Consider the following 18,561-nt stretch of genomic DNA (forward strand, 5'->3'; position numbering starts at 1 on the left):
GGTTGAGCAAAATAAAGCATAAGGCAGTTGTTTTATAAACATGTCAAGCTTTTTAACTAGTCTGAGATATTCGTGTGTAGTCATGTAATCCAAATTGCATTATCTAACATAAAGGCAAGTTGCATAAATGAGGTATTAATTCTTTAGGTTTAATTATTCAAGTGGAATTGCAGTAACTAATGTTAAACTAAGACATGAAGGAAAGACTAAAATAGTACAGAAGTCATTAAAAAATCTGCTTTGTAATGTAGGTTATTATCATGTAATGTATGGATGATACAGATGGTAAACAAATGCAAGTTTTCCAGAAGCATTATGCATTGTATAGCTAGTTGTTGCTTCACAGGAGTCAATATATGACAGTTAATTAGGTTGTAGAGGGTTTGTGGTTAGAACCAGGAGTAAGGAATTAGATTGCTGCATGGCTTAAGAGTCGGATTTAGGGCAGTGTTAGTAATAAGGAAAGTAGCTAGTGGAATATCACAGAGGGCATTCAGAGGTCCAGTGTTTGCTTCCCATATACGTGGTGGAACAAGTTTATCCTTTCCAGTGATAACTCAAGTTATATGCAGCAATGTGGAAGATGGGAAAATATTCTAATAAAGAATTTAGAAAAGACAAATCCAGATGCCCTAAGGTTTACTACAGGAAGTTCAGGATGTTAGTCTTAGGCCACAGCTGCCTCAGTGTGAAGGTCCAGAAAATGGCTGAAGCCTACAACAGGAGAATTATCTGCAGGTATAGATCTCTTCAGGATGGGGCCAAGAAATGAGAGTGAGGGGGTGGTGGTGATGGCAGCACAGAGAATGATGTGGTGTATCCTCCTGGTATAGACTGCAGTAGTAAGGAGATAATTCTGCTGTTCTTCCAGGCTTAGGTCAAGCCACACCTTGGGTAGCATAGGTAGTTGTAAAGGTCACACAAGAAGGTCATCATGTTGCTGGAAAAGAAACAGAAGGGTGTATCTGACAGAAGAGAATGAGTATGAAAAGAAGCTTGAGAGGCTAGGGTCCTTATCACTACAGACCACAAGTAATAGGGGTGGATATATGTGTACAAAATCCTGTCCGGGAAATGGGAATGGCTCATCTTGAACAGGAAGACCTAGGGAAGAGGAAGAGGGACAGACAGCTGACTGTGGGGACCATCCTTCCTCTTCTCTGTATGTCTGAAGATATTCGTGAAAAGGATTATGCATCAATAGATTGAGCTACCAGAATGGGTGATGGAGAACTAATTTACTGCGGCATTCAAGATGGCATGAGACAGGAGGAGAAAGAATGAATGGGAATGTAGGGATGAGGGGGAGTTAGGATGACAACTGACATCTACAGTGTCTGACCAAAACTAAAAAAAAAAAAAGTTCTAAATATTTTTTATCATAAGTGATGTCATGGAACCCTCAAGCTGAGTGCACAGATGATTAAATTGTGTATACTTGAGCAACTGTGATTTTCAAGCAAACGAACACAGAAGAAATATCAAATGTTTTTGCAGAAAGGGGGATCCCCCTTGTACCCTCTACAATCTCCTTACTTGTATGTTTTTACTCTGAGGTGACTCCAAATTGGAAACGTGGAAAAAGAGGGATCATTCAGAAAAAAATTCTTACCCTTTCTGTGAAATTCTGGTCACAAAATCTTTACATCTGGAAATCACAAACATCACTATGTTATGTTATAGGCAAAAAAAAAAAGCCAGCATAGTTTCAATCAGTCATGCTTGACTAACAAATGAATGAACATTCTGGGACAAGCAGCTCAGCTGAAGCCTGTTAAATTCTTTTACAATTCAGCAACATAAGCTTATTGCCTCCCCTGCTGTTAAAAATGTTGAGCTGTGGAGGCTAAAGCACTAAGAGAATACTCAGTGTAATTCAAAAAACAGTTATTTTATTTACAGTTTGATGCTGAACAATGAATCTATTCCTTAATGTTACCACCGAACCATTTCCAATGTTGTTTTCCTTCCAGCTGTCTAGCAGTGCTGCAGCACTGTAGTTAAAGTAACTAGCTATGAATAAGATACAGCTTGCATACTTGCATTTTGATCCCACATCCTTTGCTTGCATAGTATGGGATTGTGGACAAGTAACTTATGATAAAGCAAGCAGGTTTAAAATGGTTAACACACATAAGTAAATTAAAGAAGTAGTGATTAAAATATTTTCTGACTGGTGCCCTTTAAGCACTAGTCTCTCATCTTCTGAAAGCCAGCATAGACTCTGTCTCTCATGTGAACGTGAACTGAATTGAGTATTTTGAGTATGAGTACATGAAAATGCTAAAAAAACTTGGTTGCTCATAGGGCTTGAAATTTCTTGTAGCTTAGATTGTATAAATAAGCAGTTTGATGAATTATCTGACAGTTGCATCTGAAGTTCTGTTATGGTTTTAGATATTTTGATTTTGTTTACATGAAGATTATTGGATGGAAATATAACTCCATAATATAGTTTTTGCTGATTTGGTACATTATGAGTATTTTATCTTTATAAAAAGTTTCAACCAACCTATATGTTTTAATTTTATTTACTTATTTATTAGTTGAGTACAGTGATAATTCCTCAGAATATTAATTATTTCAAAGAAAACATGGTATGACTTCAACCATTGGGAATTCACTCACTGCAAAGGATTTTAGCAAAAAGCTAGAAGCTGTAGCTACAGGAACTGTTTATTTAAAAGAAATGCCCTTTGTATGCCACCAACATATGACAGTTTTCACCTCTAGTATATAATTCCACAAAAATTACAGACTGGCAACCAGTTTAAAGAAGTAACATGCTGGAAATATGGACCTAATTTTGCAGTAATTGTTTTCATGCTTTTGGGATTGCTAGAGAGCCCCGAGTAGATGGTGACAATATATAAACAGGTAGGAAGCTATTTTTGGTATATCAGTAACATAGTCTTGGGAATTGTTATACTTGCGTTCAGAGAGTGGGACTACTGGCACAAATATATTGTTGAAACAGGAAACACAATTTAGACTTTGCTTGTCTTTTTTGCTTCACTAACAAAAGCAAGGAAATGGAAAACCGGGACAAAAAAAATAGCTAAGGTGCATGCAAACAGAATCTGAAACTCTTGGGATGTGTTGAGCAGCACTACAAAAATAAATGCAAATATTAAGAAACTAGAAGTCTAGGAAAAGATTAAATACTCTGATCCAGCAGTTGTTATAATAATATGAGGCAAGACAGTAAATGTAGATGGATTTTTATAAATTGCTGTCTTTATCACTAATGAAGTAATTTAAACACTGTGTTTATTCTTCACTATCAACTGAAGAGCTAAGTAGGTTAAAAGTAAAATATGCAATATTTGTACATGTTTCAGGAAAACAAGCCTTGAGGACATTTAAGTCTTATGATTTTTTTTTTCAGAAAATAGAAAAACAAAACTATATCAGTAATAAATGATAAATGAATGAATGAATGTTTTTTTTATTTACTTGATATTTATTTACTGGGAAAGTCTGGCTGAGTGATATAGTACCCATATTCAGTGGAGGCCTATGGAGAAAAGCTCCACAAAGTAACTCTACAAATTTATTAAAATATCATGTAAGGTGATATATTAATATGAATTGTATTACATATGTATTAGCATGCCTTTGGCATACAGGAAAGCATAGTTAAGACTTCACATAGTTATTAAATAAACAGCAAACAATAGCAATAAACTTTATACTGTTTCAGTAAGGATGATAGGAAGGCCAGTAATGAGAAACAAAAAGAGGAGATAGACATGCGTTAGTTTGGGAAGAGTAGATGTAGAGCAAAAAGGGGCATGTCTAAGATTAGGGCTGATTTCCAAGAAGTTGAAGTGGGTATTACTGAGGTATTGTTGGATAGAGAAATGGTATAAATAGAAAATAGGACATAGAAAAAAAGGGGAGGGGAGAATTAGAGAGGAAAGAATGTGAAATGGGGCTTTCAGCTGAATTATTTTGAGCCTAGACAAATCCATTATTTATTGGTAATGTATTCTCCAAAGGCATGCCGAATTCGATAATAAAACAGAATGAATTCATTTGAGCACTGAAGACTCCAACATTTACTCATAATGTATTCTTTAGAAGAAAATAGGACTCAGTAGAAATTATAGATGATTATAGAAGATTATGTAATTGATGTAACCTCTTAATGTTGTGAAGTTAATTAGTTAAAGATAAATTAGTTTGCGGTATAAAACATGATTGGGAAGATCAAAGTTTTGGCAGAAGCATACCTAAACTTTATAAAAAATGCAGATGCTTGGTGAGTTAGTGAAATAAGAATAAAATTAAAGGAATTCAGAAAAATGACGTGCTAGATTAAATGCAATTCAAATAGTAAAATTAAATGAAGCATTAAGTGAAAATGCACAGTTACAAGAATAATGATAGTAATGAGGGGGCTGAAGAAGTTTGCTGCAGATGAAATCAAGATTCATTTTTTAGGTTTAACTAGGAGAATGAAAAGAAAAAGTGCCCAACATTTACCTACATTTGTAGAAGTTGTGGTTGGCAGAGTCATTCTACAGCGATGCACCCAGGACCAATAACTGCAAAACTATTGTGAATATTGCAAAGAACCTTATCAAAAAATGTCTTGTGTGATTGTGCTCATTTATTTACAGGTACAGCAAGCTTACCAGAAGAATGTCATACTCATATAAAGCCAGATTCTATGCCATTAATACATCTGCCATTGAAATTAACAGTAGCTGTCAGGCATAAAACTGAACAGGAATTAAAATAAATGGAAAGGTTGCTTGTCAGTAAAAACAGAGAGAGCCAACTATATGAGTGAATAGTATAGACATCTTTATTGGTCTCATTGATCTAATTAAGTGATTAAAAGAGAACATTATACACATTACCAATTGCTTACCAGTGGCAAAGTGGTCTCAGCTATGCCAGATGTTATGTACTCAAACCAAAGCATTAGGCAGCTGAAGAAAGATGTTGAAAAGTGTGGGTTTTATACATTTAGCCTGCAGTTATGAAGGATATTTTTCTTAGGTGTTTCAACAGCACAAGAGGTATTTCAAAGAGCTAGATGAACACTTACAAGGTATTACAACCATAACTGATGACCTCTTAATGTGGAAGCAGGCATGGAAAGACCATGGGAGAACAGATTGAGACAACATATGTTTTGAAAGAAATTAGAGCAAGTGTAAGATAAGAGAAGTCTGCAGTACAGTGGTCAAAAATTAAGAGACTGAAACCCAGCACAGAGAAATTAGAGCAGTCATGCAGATGTTATAGTTAAAAGACAAATGCATTAATGAGATTTTTTGGAGTGATGCAATATCTAGCAAAGTTTATTCCAAACACAATTGAGATAGTTGAGCATCTGAAAGATATTGTAAGAAGGTATACAGAAGTGGTGCTATAATCAGGAATAGTTCTGAATTACTTAAAAATTTGTAACAGAAATGCATATGTTGCATTAGCATGATGTAAGTAAGTCAGCTGTGTTACAAGCAGGTGTTAGTCAATAGCATCGAAGCAACAGTCTTTCAGAAAAAGTAGAGTAGTTGCTATTTCTGTAGATTTGAGTGTTTGTAGGTGACCAAAAATATATGCTGAAATTGCGAAAGAGTTGCTAGCAGTAGTGTTAAAATGTGAAATACATCTTGTGAACATATTTATTGCAAAGAAGTACAAAAATATATCATAAACTATTGCAAATCATACTTAGAAAGTCTCTGTTCTGAGATTGCATATGCTTCTTAATCTGCATTATGCAAAGGTATGACCCAAAAGTGGACAGATCAGTCAAATAGCTATACCTAGCAGATGCATTGATTAGATTATTTTTGCCAGAGGAGAATGAAGATTTGCTGGAATACCCAAAGACTCTTTGATTTATGCCACAATTTCCAGTTACAGAAGGAAAACTAAAAATGTTTCAGGGATGTATTGATATGGACACAGAAATGCAGTTATTGAGAGAAATGACATTGATAAATTGGCCAGAGCAAAAACCATCAGTAAAGAAATCCTGGTTTAATTTTTCTTTCAGAGAGACAGAGTAAGTTTTGTCTAAGGCAACATAATATGATTTTTCTCCTAACCATTTGAAAGAAAAGATGCCTTTAAGAATGCATGTACCACATTTTGCAGTACTGGAATCTAAGGACTGAACAGACAGTATAATGTATTGATCAGGAATGTCAGCCCAAGTAGAACAAGTTGGAATAAAGCTACAATGCCTGTATTTAATACAATCCAGTGGAGCAGATGAAATCTTTTGTTGTACTAGGATGTGCACAGGGCAGAGACGACACAGATTTTTTTTCATTTCAAAGACATTTCATATGTGAGAACTGTGCAATTCAAAAGCTGCAATTACAAAAGCTTGAACAAGAGTTATAGTTTCAACATATAACCAGCAGTCCATTCTACCCATAGACTAATGGGCAGGTTGAGAAAGAAACCTTCAATCAGTGCAGAATCTGATGAAAAGAGCACTAGCAGCAGATGCAGAGGGATGTGTTCTCAATGTTTTAGAATGTAGGGATATTCCATCGTAACATTTTCAACCACCAAGCTCTCAATGGGCAGAAAGATGAAGACCAGATTACCTATTTCAATTTCTTTGTTGATGTCAGAGAATCAAGGGTGTTGGTAAGTAAAGCAAAACTACTTCAGTTTGAAGGTATACTATAAATATGTACAGTAGTTATTATCACTTTAACTATTATATAGCAGTGTCATTCTAGGAGTCTGTGTATTCCATAATGCTTTGCTAACAGATCTTACAATTATTGTATGTGAGATGACTAAAGTGTTAATTGTTTTGATTCAGCTGTGATTTTTGTTCAGAATAAAAGTTGCTTGCTTGTATAAAGTGCTTATTTCCTGACACTGGGTAGCCATAAGTGCACATCATAACACAAGATGAAGTAATAGAATTTCTGGAAAGAATCAATTGACATACATATACTATTATGATAAACAGTCTAGGTAACTGTGAAATCTGCAGGAGAGAGAGAAGCAACAATTCAGAAGCCATGGAAGTATTAGTAACCTAATGCAGCTATTTTTAGTAAACAAAATTATGTAGAAGGAATAGATAGCACATATTCAAGCTAAGTATATCTAAACAAGAGAAATCTATGACACCTGAGAAGATGCTGTGATTCAGAGAAGAATCATATGAGAATTCAAAGTTGCATAGGGAGGTCATTCAGTTGAAGACTTCCAACCAGAGGAATAAGTGGAACTGAATCTGAGATGAAGACGCAGTCCCCCCTCATAGTAACTACATATGGAACAGTGGTAAAGTGACCAGACAGATAAATGGACAGTTTTTGAAGCTACATCACGGTTCATGCCTGTGTAGACTGAAACGTTGCAAGTTGTGATTTTTCAACCTTGCGGCCTTTTTCTAATATAAACGCTGCTCATTGACCCCCTTGTACAGAAATAATGCTGTGCATTTTAAATCAATGTATCTTAAGATGCAGTTATGCATAAATGTATTTATTTTATATGAAAAAGGGAGATGAGTCGTATTTCATCATACCTTTAAGAAATGGGCGGTAATGGTATTAGGGAATGCATGTCAGATTGTCTTATTTACGGTATTTGACAGTTACATTAAAGACATCTGGGGGCACTGGTACCACATTCCTGTTGCCAGAGTCTTTCTTGAAATTCCTGACATACATTGCAAATCTTTCAGTTATAGTGCACAAACTTTTTGTGCGTTGCCAGTTCTAGGTTTACTATCATTTTTTTTTTACATACATAAACACGTGTGTCCTCTTCTCTTTCTGACTTCTCTGTTTTTCATGTAAGCACAACCTGTTGAATCATTTTTTTTGACATTCTGTATTAAATAATATTCTTATTTTTAGGAAACTTAACAACATGGGCTTTATTTGTCTGTGTTCTATGACTTTCCATCTTGTTTCCTGCTCTATCCTGCAACTGACTCTAGTCTTTGGCTATCCATTTATCAAAATGCAGTATGATGGCCAGGGCTTGTGTCCAGTCTTGTCCTACTTTGTTATCATTATACATGTTTGACTACCCCCAACAATCATCAAGCTAAAACCTTTGTAATTGATCAGAGTGTTGTCACTCTGTGCACTAGCCTTATCCCTAAATTGCTTTATCAATATAGTGTATTTACTAATGTCCGCTTCACTTTGTCTCTAAGCTTGATCAGACTTCCAGTAAAGTTCCTTAAGGTTGTAGGTCATCTTCTTCCATTTTCTCATCACTGCACACCCCTGACTGTCCTGACCCCAAATCCTGCCTTCTAATTGTTTCATTTCTAACTTTTACATAAACCTCATAAATGTTTAACTCTGGGCTGCCTACTCAGCTGATAACCCAGCTAAGAGACATGTACAGCTTCAGTGCTTACTTTCTAGACAGGCCTGGTATTCACAATGAATTGTGGAATTCGCCTTTGCATTCATTGTATCTAGAGTATGGAACAAACTACCTTGAGCCTTCTGACATTCTGCCACATTACATAATTTCGAATGATCCCTGAAGTGTTGTGCATCTAAACACCATCACCACCACCGCCTCTATTGCCTGGACACCTATGTCTCTGAGCCATTTCTCTGTATTACATTTATAGCCAAGTGGTATTGTCAGTGGATCTGTTAAACTGACCACTCTGCACTTACCTTCTACTTTTTGTGCATACATCCTCATAATTCATCCTCTTTGTCCCCCCCCCCTTTCACTTCTAAGCACTGACAGTCGCAGTCATCGTTCCTATTAATTGACATAGTCGGGTCCCAGTAGAACTTATTACTTCTCTTATATATTACTGGATTGTCTGTAAGGTACCTGCTTTTTATTAAATATTTGTACCTTTTATGAACTACATCTCTGACATCCTCTTCTGCCAACATCACCTGTTCTTCCATGCATTCACATGGGGCTGGTAATGCCATCCTGTATGATTTAATGTTCAACTTACACTTCTGCCATAACTTTCTTCAATCTCTACTTTTTATTACTCATTGAGACCACTGTATGCTTTCCTGTTGTAGCAGGTTGTTTTAATTGTAGATTCACTGCATTGTTATGGGACCTACTTGCTTCCTTTCCATGCTGAAACATATACCCTCACATGTCCAGTGAAAACAGATTCATCATAGTCATCATGAGTAATAAGGATTAAAAAAAAACAAAGAAACAAAACAGTTGTAGTGCTGAAAATTATCTGTGCTAGTCCTAAAAGAGCCGGGAAACAATCTGTAAGGAACTGTAAATTTATCTAAGTTCCCAAACAGCATTAGATTAGAGAGCATGTGTATTGAGGAAATTTCTTAGTTACGCTTACCATTTTATTACATCTAAGAGAAACTTATTCTTGTAAGTTATGCTTTTACATAACATGTTCATATGATATTCTATATATAGTCCCCTCCCTCTCACAGTACTGCATGACCTGAATTGTTTGTGCAGTGACTTTGCATGCCTACATGTTTCAAAATTCCATCCCACCAGAGTTGTAAAGATAAGTCATGCTTTGCTAATGAATTCTTCAGAAGTTACAGAAATGAGGTGTTTTTGTAAAACTTGAGTCTGCTTGGACCTTCCAGCACAAGTTTTATGCCCTAGTAAAATAACTTTTTACTTGTCATACAAAACAAATGTTTCAATGTGACACTTGGGGGGGAGTATTTTAATATTTGGTATTTGAATTTTCCATATATTCATATATCGCAGTGAATGAATTTTAACAATGTAGCTTGTTTTTACCTTAACAGTTTAGGTGCAAAATAAGAGGCTCATACATCACCGTGGCGTAGCTTCCAACATTCTTTCACAAAATATAGCTAAAAACAACCTTGTGCTGGGATGGGATGTAATGCATAAATACCCATATACAAGTAATTTTGAGGCTCCTAACTGGTTTGCTCATGTTTGACACTTAAGGTTAGACTATATATTCATTGACATGTTTTGACATTGTGAAATTACGGCTGTGTTATCTTAGCCAAAACCTCTTATGATGTTTAACATTTTAGTAACTGAAAAACTTGAGAAAAACTGGCTTTTATGTCATATATATTTGTTTTTACTCAATGTTCTCAACTGTTATTTCAGCAGAGGATTATTTAGTGGAACCTGACACAATGCTACTTGATTAAATCAGCATTTTTCTCTATTTACTAAAGTCTAAATGGAAGGCATTAAAACAGGATGCCATTATTATGTGACAGATGACAGCTGTTGGAGCATCAGTGCTATCTTTGAGTGACTTTGTGAATCTTAGTGTCATTGCTACTTGTATTACCTGTAGTATTAGTTTGTCTCTGGAAAGGTATAGAATAAGTACTGTGCATGTGCTTGGATCAAGCACCTGTAAAGAAGTTTGACACCTGTTGTACCTCAGAGGTACGTATTTTAATTAAAATGCAATTAATTACAAGAGAGTAAGAGGAAAGTAGCACCTAGAATGTGATAGGTTGTACAATCCACAGCAAGCAAAAGTATAGTTATGCTATATAGTTCTGTTATGATACTTGGGGGAAAAAAGGTTTATATAGTAATTCTACCCTATCAGACAGCAAAGTTTATACTAACTTGTGAGTGTAATGTACAGGTCATTCCATGTGCTTTAGAAAACAGTAAAATAATAAATCAGGTTGTTTTATCACAAACAGGAGTTCTAACTTTAGTTGATAATAATCCACTTTCTGAGGTCTTTGACTTCCTGTTGTTTTTGAATAACAGTTGATATGCAGTTTTAAGTAGTATGTGAAGGATCCAAGGAAGTGAGGTCATGACTTGGAGGAGCACTTCCTGGTAACATAGATCAGCCTCCTTAGGAGAACATACTGGGCTCACAGGACATTTTGGGGGATATCGGCACCATTATTGTTTTCTTCAAGGTCATTAGTGAGAACCTTACACAGCATAATCATGCTTTCCATATAGATATGATGTAGCTCAGGACACCTGGAAAAGTCTTGAACCCAAGCACCCTTCATCACATCAACTTCCAGCAACAGTTCAGTGGATTCAGAAAGACTTATTATTGTCTATAATTACTTATCTTACACTATTGAGACTTGTTATATTGTATAATTACTTTACTTTACGTTGCATTGTTGGTTACTTCTGTATCTCAGGCCAGTCTACCAAATTCATATTGGGGAACCATCTAGCACTTCATCAGGATCTTATTATTTATTAGCTTGAGTGCTTCTTGCTTCTTCCAGCTGGCTGTATAATTCAACTCTATCCAGAGTGAAAAGTTATTTAAATGTACAACTAGAAATATATATAGAAAGGTTAGTGACCTAAACCACTCCCCTTTCTCGTAGTCCTAGATTTCTTAGTTATTGTATGGAGTATGAGGCCTAAAGAGTCTTAATAATGTTGCCCCTTCTGGTGTTTACCTGTGAACTAGATGCACAGTTGTAATTCACATAGGGTGTATAATATGTTGTGGTGAAGGACTTAATGATGATTTTTGTCCATGTGAGTGCCGGAAACAGATGGAGTGAGATAAATGCCTCGCCTCCTCATTTAACCATATTTCCTTCTTCAACTTAGGTGTGATTATGCCAGTTTAAATTAGGTAATGCTCATGCTCCCAGATAGTCGGCCTACCAGCCAAAACGGGAAAACTCTTCTGAATTGATTAGCAGTGCTTCATGAGCCAGTCTTTGGATAACATCAGCATGAAAACGATTCTATTCTCTGTCACTGACATCTGCATAATTCCTGTCAAAACTCTTTAAACTGACTTGGAGTGTAAATGGCTTTCATTCCAGTGTTTCCAGTCCACAGATCAGTTGTGTTTTCCATTTGTAGACCTGACATCAGACCTAACTGACACTTCATTTGTTTTTTTTATCTTATTTCTGTCATTTGAAAATTGACTAAGCTGATAACTGAATTGGTTAAGAGGTGCTGAAACTGAGTTGAAAGCATTAATTACAGTTGATATCAGTGTATGAGGTTGTTATAGTCATAAATAAATAACATTAAAAATTTACCTTGTATGCCTTCAGTCAGGAACAGCACTTTAGGATGTGCAAACAGAAATTATTATTTACAGCACTGGGAGACGGTCTTCATAGCAGTTGGTAAATCATTCTGTCTGGACAAAGAAAAACTGCATCTTTATACATTTTTCTTATCAAACCAATATTGCAACTTTTTACGTTTATAATGACTCTAACGAATCACTGACTCTGCAAATTCTCTCATCCCCTCATGATTTTCACCTCGGACTTCACGTGAACCCCTTCCTATACATGACTTACATGCTTCAAGGGGTCTTATTTTCTGATCTTGGATGTTTCAAACCTTCCCTAGCAACAACACACTCATAGCCTGGAGAAGTCAGGCTAACAAATTCTTACAGTAGCTAACAGACCTCTGCTCATACAACACTTACTTTTTCCTTGTTGCATATCAAAAGAATGCAGTTAAAGCACACCAGTAACTTCAGCTTATTTATTTATTTTATTTTACATTTGTTTACCGGGCTAGTCTAGCTGGATACATGTCCATTTTCAGTAGAGGCCCGGGGAGAAAAGCTCCAAGAAGAAGGTACAGATAACATAATAGATGCTAAGACAATAAAAATTACTATAGGCTTTACATATATTTGAAATAGAGATAAAAATAAAACAATTGGCTATACATGTAGTTGAAATAGAGAATAAAAATACAACAATTGGCTTTACACACTATATAAAACAGGCTTTACACACTATATAAAACAGGCACAGAACTTAAGTAAATAATCTCACATGCTTCAATTGCAATTGTCGTCCTAGAGGAAGTGGTGGAATTCTGGGGTGGTACAGGCCTGGACTTTTGTTAGTCAGGTTTGGTACAGGGGCACAGCCAGTGTGACTTGAGGAATTCTTTGAGGTGTTTTTGAATTGGTTGAGTGAGGTAATAATTCTTAGGCTGGTTGGGAGGGAGTTCCAAAGCCTACCAATGGAGTTGGTGTAGAGAGCATCACCTCCAGAGTTATTAGATTTGACGGTTTGTACCCGGACAGTTTTAGAAGATCTGAGGCAGGTTAGGTTGGAGTAGGGGTAAGTATTTTATTAAGTGAGGGGTGTTGTCTGGTTGGTTAATTATCTTAAATGCCTCAGTGAGTTGGTTGATTTTGAGAATATTGGGCAGTTCTAAGCATTCAAGTGCCTTTAGATTTAGGCAGTGGTGGGTTCGATAAAGGCGTCCCTGTTATGAATCTGGCTATATGGTTATAAGCTGTAGAAAGTTTATTTAGCTCAGTCTTGTTGAGGAATGAAAATATTGGGGAGGCATAAAGGAGGGTTGAAAGGAGATGGAGTGCGAGCTATAGTTAGTTTGGTGTGTGGGGTTAGGAAGTTATTTATTCTGTACATGGAGCCTAGTTTCTTATTGACAGAGTTAATGGTTAAGCTGATGTGTATGTCAAATTTGAGCTTGTGGTCGATGGTCACACCAAGTAGTTTGGTGTGGGAGACAGGCTCTATGATGGTTCCATTGGTAGAGATCACGTGGAAAGTAGGGTTGTTGGCGTTTGGAGGTTCTTTACCTTGGCCGATGGATGCAGAGGGAAAAAATAGCAGTAACTTGGTTTTAGTAGGATTTAGTAAGAGTTTTAAATCTGAGAACCATTTTTCAACTATAGTAAAGCACTGCTGGGTTGAAACTTGGAGTTTGGTGAGGGAGATGTCTGAGCAGATCAGGGTGGAGTCATCTGCATATTGAATACAAGAGGTTCTAGGTTCTTATGAAGCTGTATTTTTCCACAGCCCTGCATACAACTTATATTTGCTTTTAACAATCATATTATAACATCATTAATGAAACTGAAATTAATATACATTTTAATAAGCTGATCTTATTCCATAACAAGGTTGCTCTTTCTAAATGTTTATAAAATGGAATATAAAGCAGAGAGACAGAAAAATGAATTTTACTGTGATGAGATGGTAGCAATTCTGTGTAATAATTGTTTTCCTTAGTACATTTTAATATATCATTTGCCTATGAAGTTTGGCAATTTGTAACTATATTATTTGATGTACAGCTTTTTTCTTTTTCCTTCCTTGCTGTCTTGCATAACATACAGAATTGGGTCCAGCATTAGACAACCTAGGCAGCTGCCTAGGGGCCCATGTTGTTGTTGATGGTTGTGGGGGTCATGGCTTCATTAGAAAAATCTTGGAAATCTTTCTTCACCATACCTGTAAACGAAGGCAGTAGCTCCACAGACCCATCAAACTGCATACCCATTGCTTTTCCTCTGTCCACTCTCCAAAAGCTTTGAAAAATATATTCATAACCAGCTTCTTAAGTACCTAATTGATGAAAACCTTCTGACCCCTTCACAGCATGGGTTCAGACCTAATCATAGCACTTCCACTGTTCTCCTAGCCTTCACTCTCACTGTTGCTGCATCCAGAGATAAAAATCTTCTTGTATCTTGCGTCTTCTTCAGCCTCATTTGATATTGTCGCTTATTCCAAGCTGCTTGCTAAACTAACTGATCTTAACCACTCCCCCCCCTCTACTATTCACTGATTCTCAAGGTGTCTCTCATACAGGCTCCAGTCTGTCAAATGGCAATCCGCCTGTTCCCCTTCCTACCTATCTAGACTGGCATCCCTCAAGGCTCAATCCTTGTTCCTCTCCTTTTCAGCATTTTCACTAATAATCTACACTCCTCCTGCAACACTTCCTCCCTCATACAATATGCCGATGTTTCTACTCTCATCTCTTTCTCTGACAACATCTGTAACCTTCTTTTCATCACTCAAAACACTTTTCTGCGGAAAAGTGGCTAACAGACCACCAACTTGTACTTAACCCCAAAAAGACCAGGTTCATACTATTACTTCCCAAATCTCTCACCCACCATAAAGTCGCCTTCACCATTTCTTCTTTTGCTAACATCCTTATCAAACCAGAACCCCACACCAATCTTCTTGGTACTATAATTGATGACCAGATAAAATGCAACGTTCATATACAACATTATATTAAAAAAAACTAGCCAGAAATTGGGTCTTCTCTATAGAAATAATAAATTCCTAACCCCCAACTCTAAACCCACTCTAGCTCAAGCCTTCCTCCTTCTATGCCACCCCAATTCTTTCCTATCTCCAGTCACCCTACTAACTAAACTCGAGCAAATTTATAACAGTATAGCCAGATTTGCCTTTGACAAACCATGTAAATCACGTCATTGTCTTGCCTTGAAACAACTTCAATGGCTTGAATTCCCCCAGCTCCTGCTTCTTTCCCAGCTGCAGCTCATACACTCCCTACTAAATACACCCTTAGCCTGTCCCTCTCATTCTTCCGTAGTATCCCCCTTATACCCCAACTCGTTCACTTTATAGCTTTGACCAGAACCTTCTAGACATCTATAAACCAAATAAAAATATTTTAAATCAAAAAACCACCACAATGCCTCAGAAAAAAGTGAAACACAAAATAATAAACAATATCACTGTGATGGAGCACAGACACCACTGAGACATGCAAAATAAAATTTAATACCACAAAGATCAAAATTAAGCACGTTCAGCCTTCCACAGAGGCCTTCCTCAGAATAAACAATACAAACAAGAAAAATGGTGATATACACAAGCCCAATTAAAATACACCAATCAAAATACATCAGTTAATCAACCATCAATTGATTAAATAAACTCTTAGGGAAACAATATCAATCATGTAGTTCCCTATGGAAAAAAATGTTAAAAAACAAACTTACAATAAATGTTTCTTAAAAATGTCATTGTAAAAGATGGCTTTATAAATGCAATGTGTATGTTAATTCTAAAAAACTTTGTTTACATTTGTCATAATTTGCTTTCCTATGTAGAACTACTTAAGCAATAACCCACGCGTGGGTGTTTGTAATGCTGGATTTACCCACAGTTGATGTAGTTTGGTCACAAGGGCGAAGCCCGAGTGGCCAAACAAAGACAACTGTGGTTAAATCCAGCATTACCCACACTCAGAAGTGGGTTATTGCTATTATACAATGACATTATTTAAGAAAAAAATACTTACTTTTCTTAAATAATGGCATTGTATAATGCCTCCGTGCTGCCCTTCCGCAGCTGTCCGGTATTCTGCTGCAGTTCTGATGTACTGCGCATGCATATGGTTATGCAGCACATCAGAGCTGTGTGTGGAAGCAATGGAGAAAGGAAGATCTCCGTTGCTTTTTTTTAAGCTACCTCGCTATGTTAAACCCGTTTAACATAGTGAAATAACAGCAACGGAGCTCTTCCATTCTCCATTGCTGTCTAACACACACACAAAAAAAAAAAGACTTGTACTAACAGAAAAAGTCCGGGTGACTGGACCTTTTTCAATTAGTATAAGTCTGATTTACAATGGGCATGCTGACCAATCAGCGTGCATCTTTTCGAATATTAATGGGGGGTCGTTATATAATTTATAATTTACACCACCATTCAGGCCTGGTATATTATAAGCATTAATTAAAACCTGCCACTTAAATTCACTATAATCCAACTCTCCTTCCCTATTTCCATTGAAATCAAATGGTACATGGTCAATAACAGTAAAATAAATTTTCTTGTAAGTTTTACATAGTAAAGCATGTTTCACTAATGCATTCTTAATGTTCTTACTTTTAATGGCAATCAAGTGTTCATACATTCTCTTTCTAAGCTGCCTGTTGGTTTTTCCGATGTAAAATGCAGTACAGGCTGAACACTTCACCAAATATACCACATAAGAAGTACCACAGTTAAGCAATCCTGATACCTGCCAAATTTTACTGCTTATACTAATCTCAAAATACAGGCCATCAGCAATATGTCTACAACAATTACAATTCAAATACTTAAAAGTACATCTGGTTCTTACCTGTCACTCCTGATGTTCTCTCTCTAACAACTCCTTGAAATTACTAGCTGACCCCAAGACAATTTTTAGATCACTATGAGCTTCTAAAATCCTCCAGTTATTTTTAATAATGCAACTAATGGCACTACTGTCCTCTGTAAAAACCAAAGGCATAAACGTAGTCCAATCTTGTGAAACTGGGTAATTGCTACCATTGACTGTCCCATCCTGAATACAATTTTTATCATTCTTGATGGATACTCTGGTTGCCTAAACCTGTTGTGTAGCTCTTCTACAAGTTGGTCCAAAACTGTAATGTCAGTGGTTAGCCTCTTCAATCTAACCAATTGTCCTTTAATAATATTGTGTTTCACATAGGATGGATGCATGCTGGAATAGTGTAACAAGGTATTACTAGCCACATTCTAAAAACTAATAATAGAATCAAATTTAAAAGTTGTAACATGTTTAAACACTTCCAAATCCAAAAAAAAAATGTTGATCCTTTCCAAACGTGAAAAATTCAAGAACTGAGCACTGTTGTTCATTCTATGAATGAATCCAAATCATACTCACCTTATCCAAGCCATGTAGGTTACAGAAAATTTGTGTTTCCCAGTAAGCCATAACAGAATTTGAGTAATTGGGGGCCATCCTTGCCCCTAGTACCACACCTCTCATTTGTAAAAAATATTCTCCCTCAAAAGTGAAAAAATTGTTCAGAAGAATTTGTTCTATACACTGAAGCATAAATTTGCACTCACCCACTTCAAACTCTTCAATGCTGATCAATATGCGGCCTACCCATTTCAAACCCACTTCGTGTGGAATGGACATATACAAGGACTTAATGTCCACTGTCACCAGCAAATCGTCAGATCCCACAACTCTATCTCTTATTTTAGTTAAAAAAATCAAAAGAATCTTTAATAAAAGAATCACCTTGTTGGACTAATTTTAATAACTCCCTACTTATGAACTTCGAAACTGGTTCTAACTCAGATGCTGGTGCTGATACAGTGGGCTTATAGGGAAGATTCCTTTCATCCTTATGTACCTTGAGTATTCCAAACAGACAACCTATTCTAGGTTTGGAAACCTGAAAAAAGGATAACGTAGAATTTGAAATAATACCCTCAAAAAAAAACTTAACCATAAATCAATATACCTTTATGCTTTAAAACATCACTCCTATGAACTTTTTCATAAAAAACGTCATCCATCAGTAAAGCATACATACTGTCAATATAATCATTCTTACTGGCCATGACCATAGCACCCTCTTTGTCTGCTGTCATTACTCTAATTGAAAGATCCGTCTTAATTGACATAAAACATTGTCTATCTTCCTCAGATAAATTATAAAATTTATTGACACTTTTTTATTTAATAAATCCCTTATCTCTTTTTCACAATTTTCCTCAAAAGCTTTTATTGACGAATGCAAAGGAGGGTTAAACACACTGGGTACAACAAAGTCTGGTTTACTGTCCATGCTGTTATTACCAAAAATAAGTCTCAGGTTTAATTTTTGAGTGTATCCCTTAAGATCAATTGTAGTTTGTACTAAGTCCAATCTACAAGAGGGGACAAAAGACAAACCTTTACTTAAACCTTGGTTTCTCTTTCAGTGAAATTTCTACTGGACAAAATACATACTTTAAATTCCAAAGGCATTACCTTACAGTTGTGAACGCCTTGTTGTCCTTCCTTCTCTGAAATTAATGGATACATGTC

The 18,561-nt window shown here is 36.2% G+C and overlaps 1 protein-coding gene across 2 annotated transcripts in view; it reads left to right on the forward strand.

Annotated features, from left to right (window-relative positions):
* The window catches only part of ITPR2 (inositol 1,4,5-trisphosphate receptor type 2), a 2,416,542-nt gene that overhangs the window by 2,034,840 nt on the left and 363,141 nt on the right, over nt 1-18,561 (forward strand). The gene's annotated exons all lie outside the window — the stretch shown is intronic.

The sequence above is a fragment of the Protopterus annectens genome, chromosome 11.part0, assembly GCF_019279795.1.
Source record: "Protopterus annectens isolate FY-2018-M chromosome 11.part0, PAN1.0, whole genome shotgun sequence".
Taxonomy (NCBI): Eukaryota; Metazoa; Chordata; order Ceratodontiformes; family Protopteridae; genus Protopterus; species Protopterus annectens.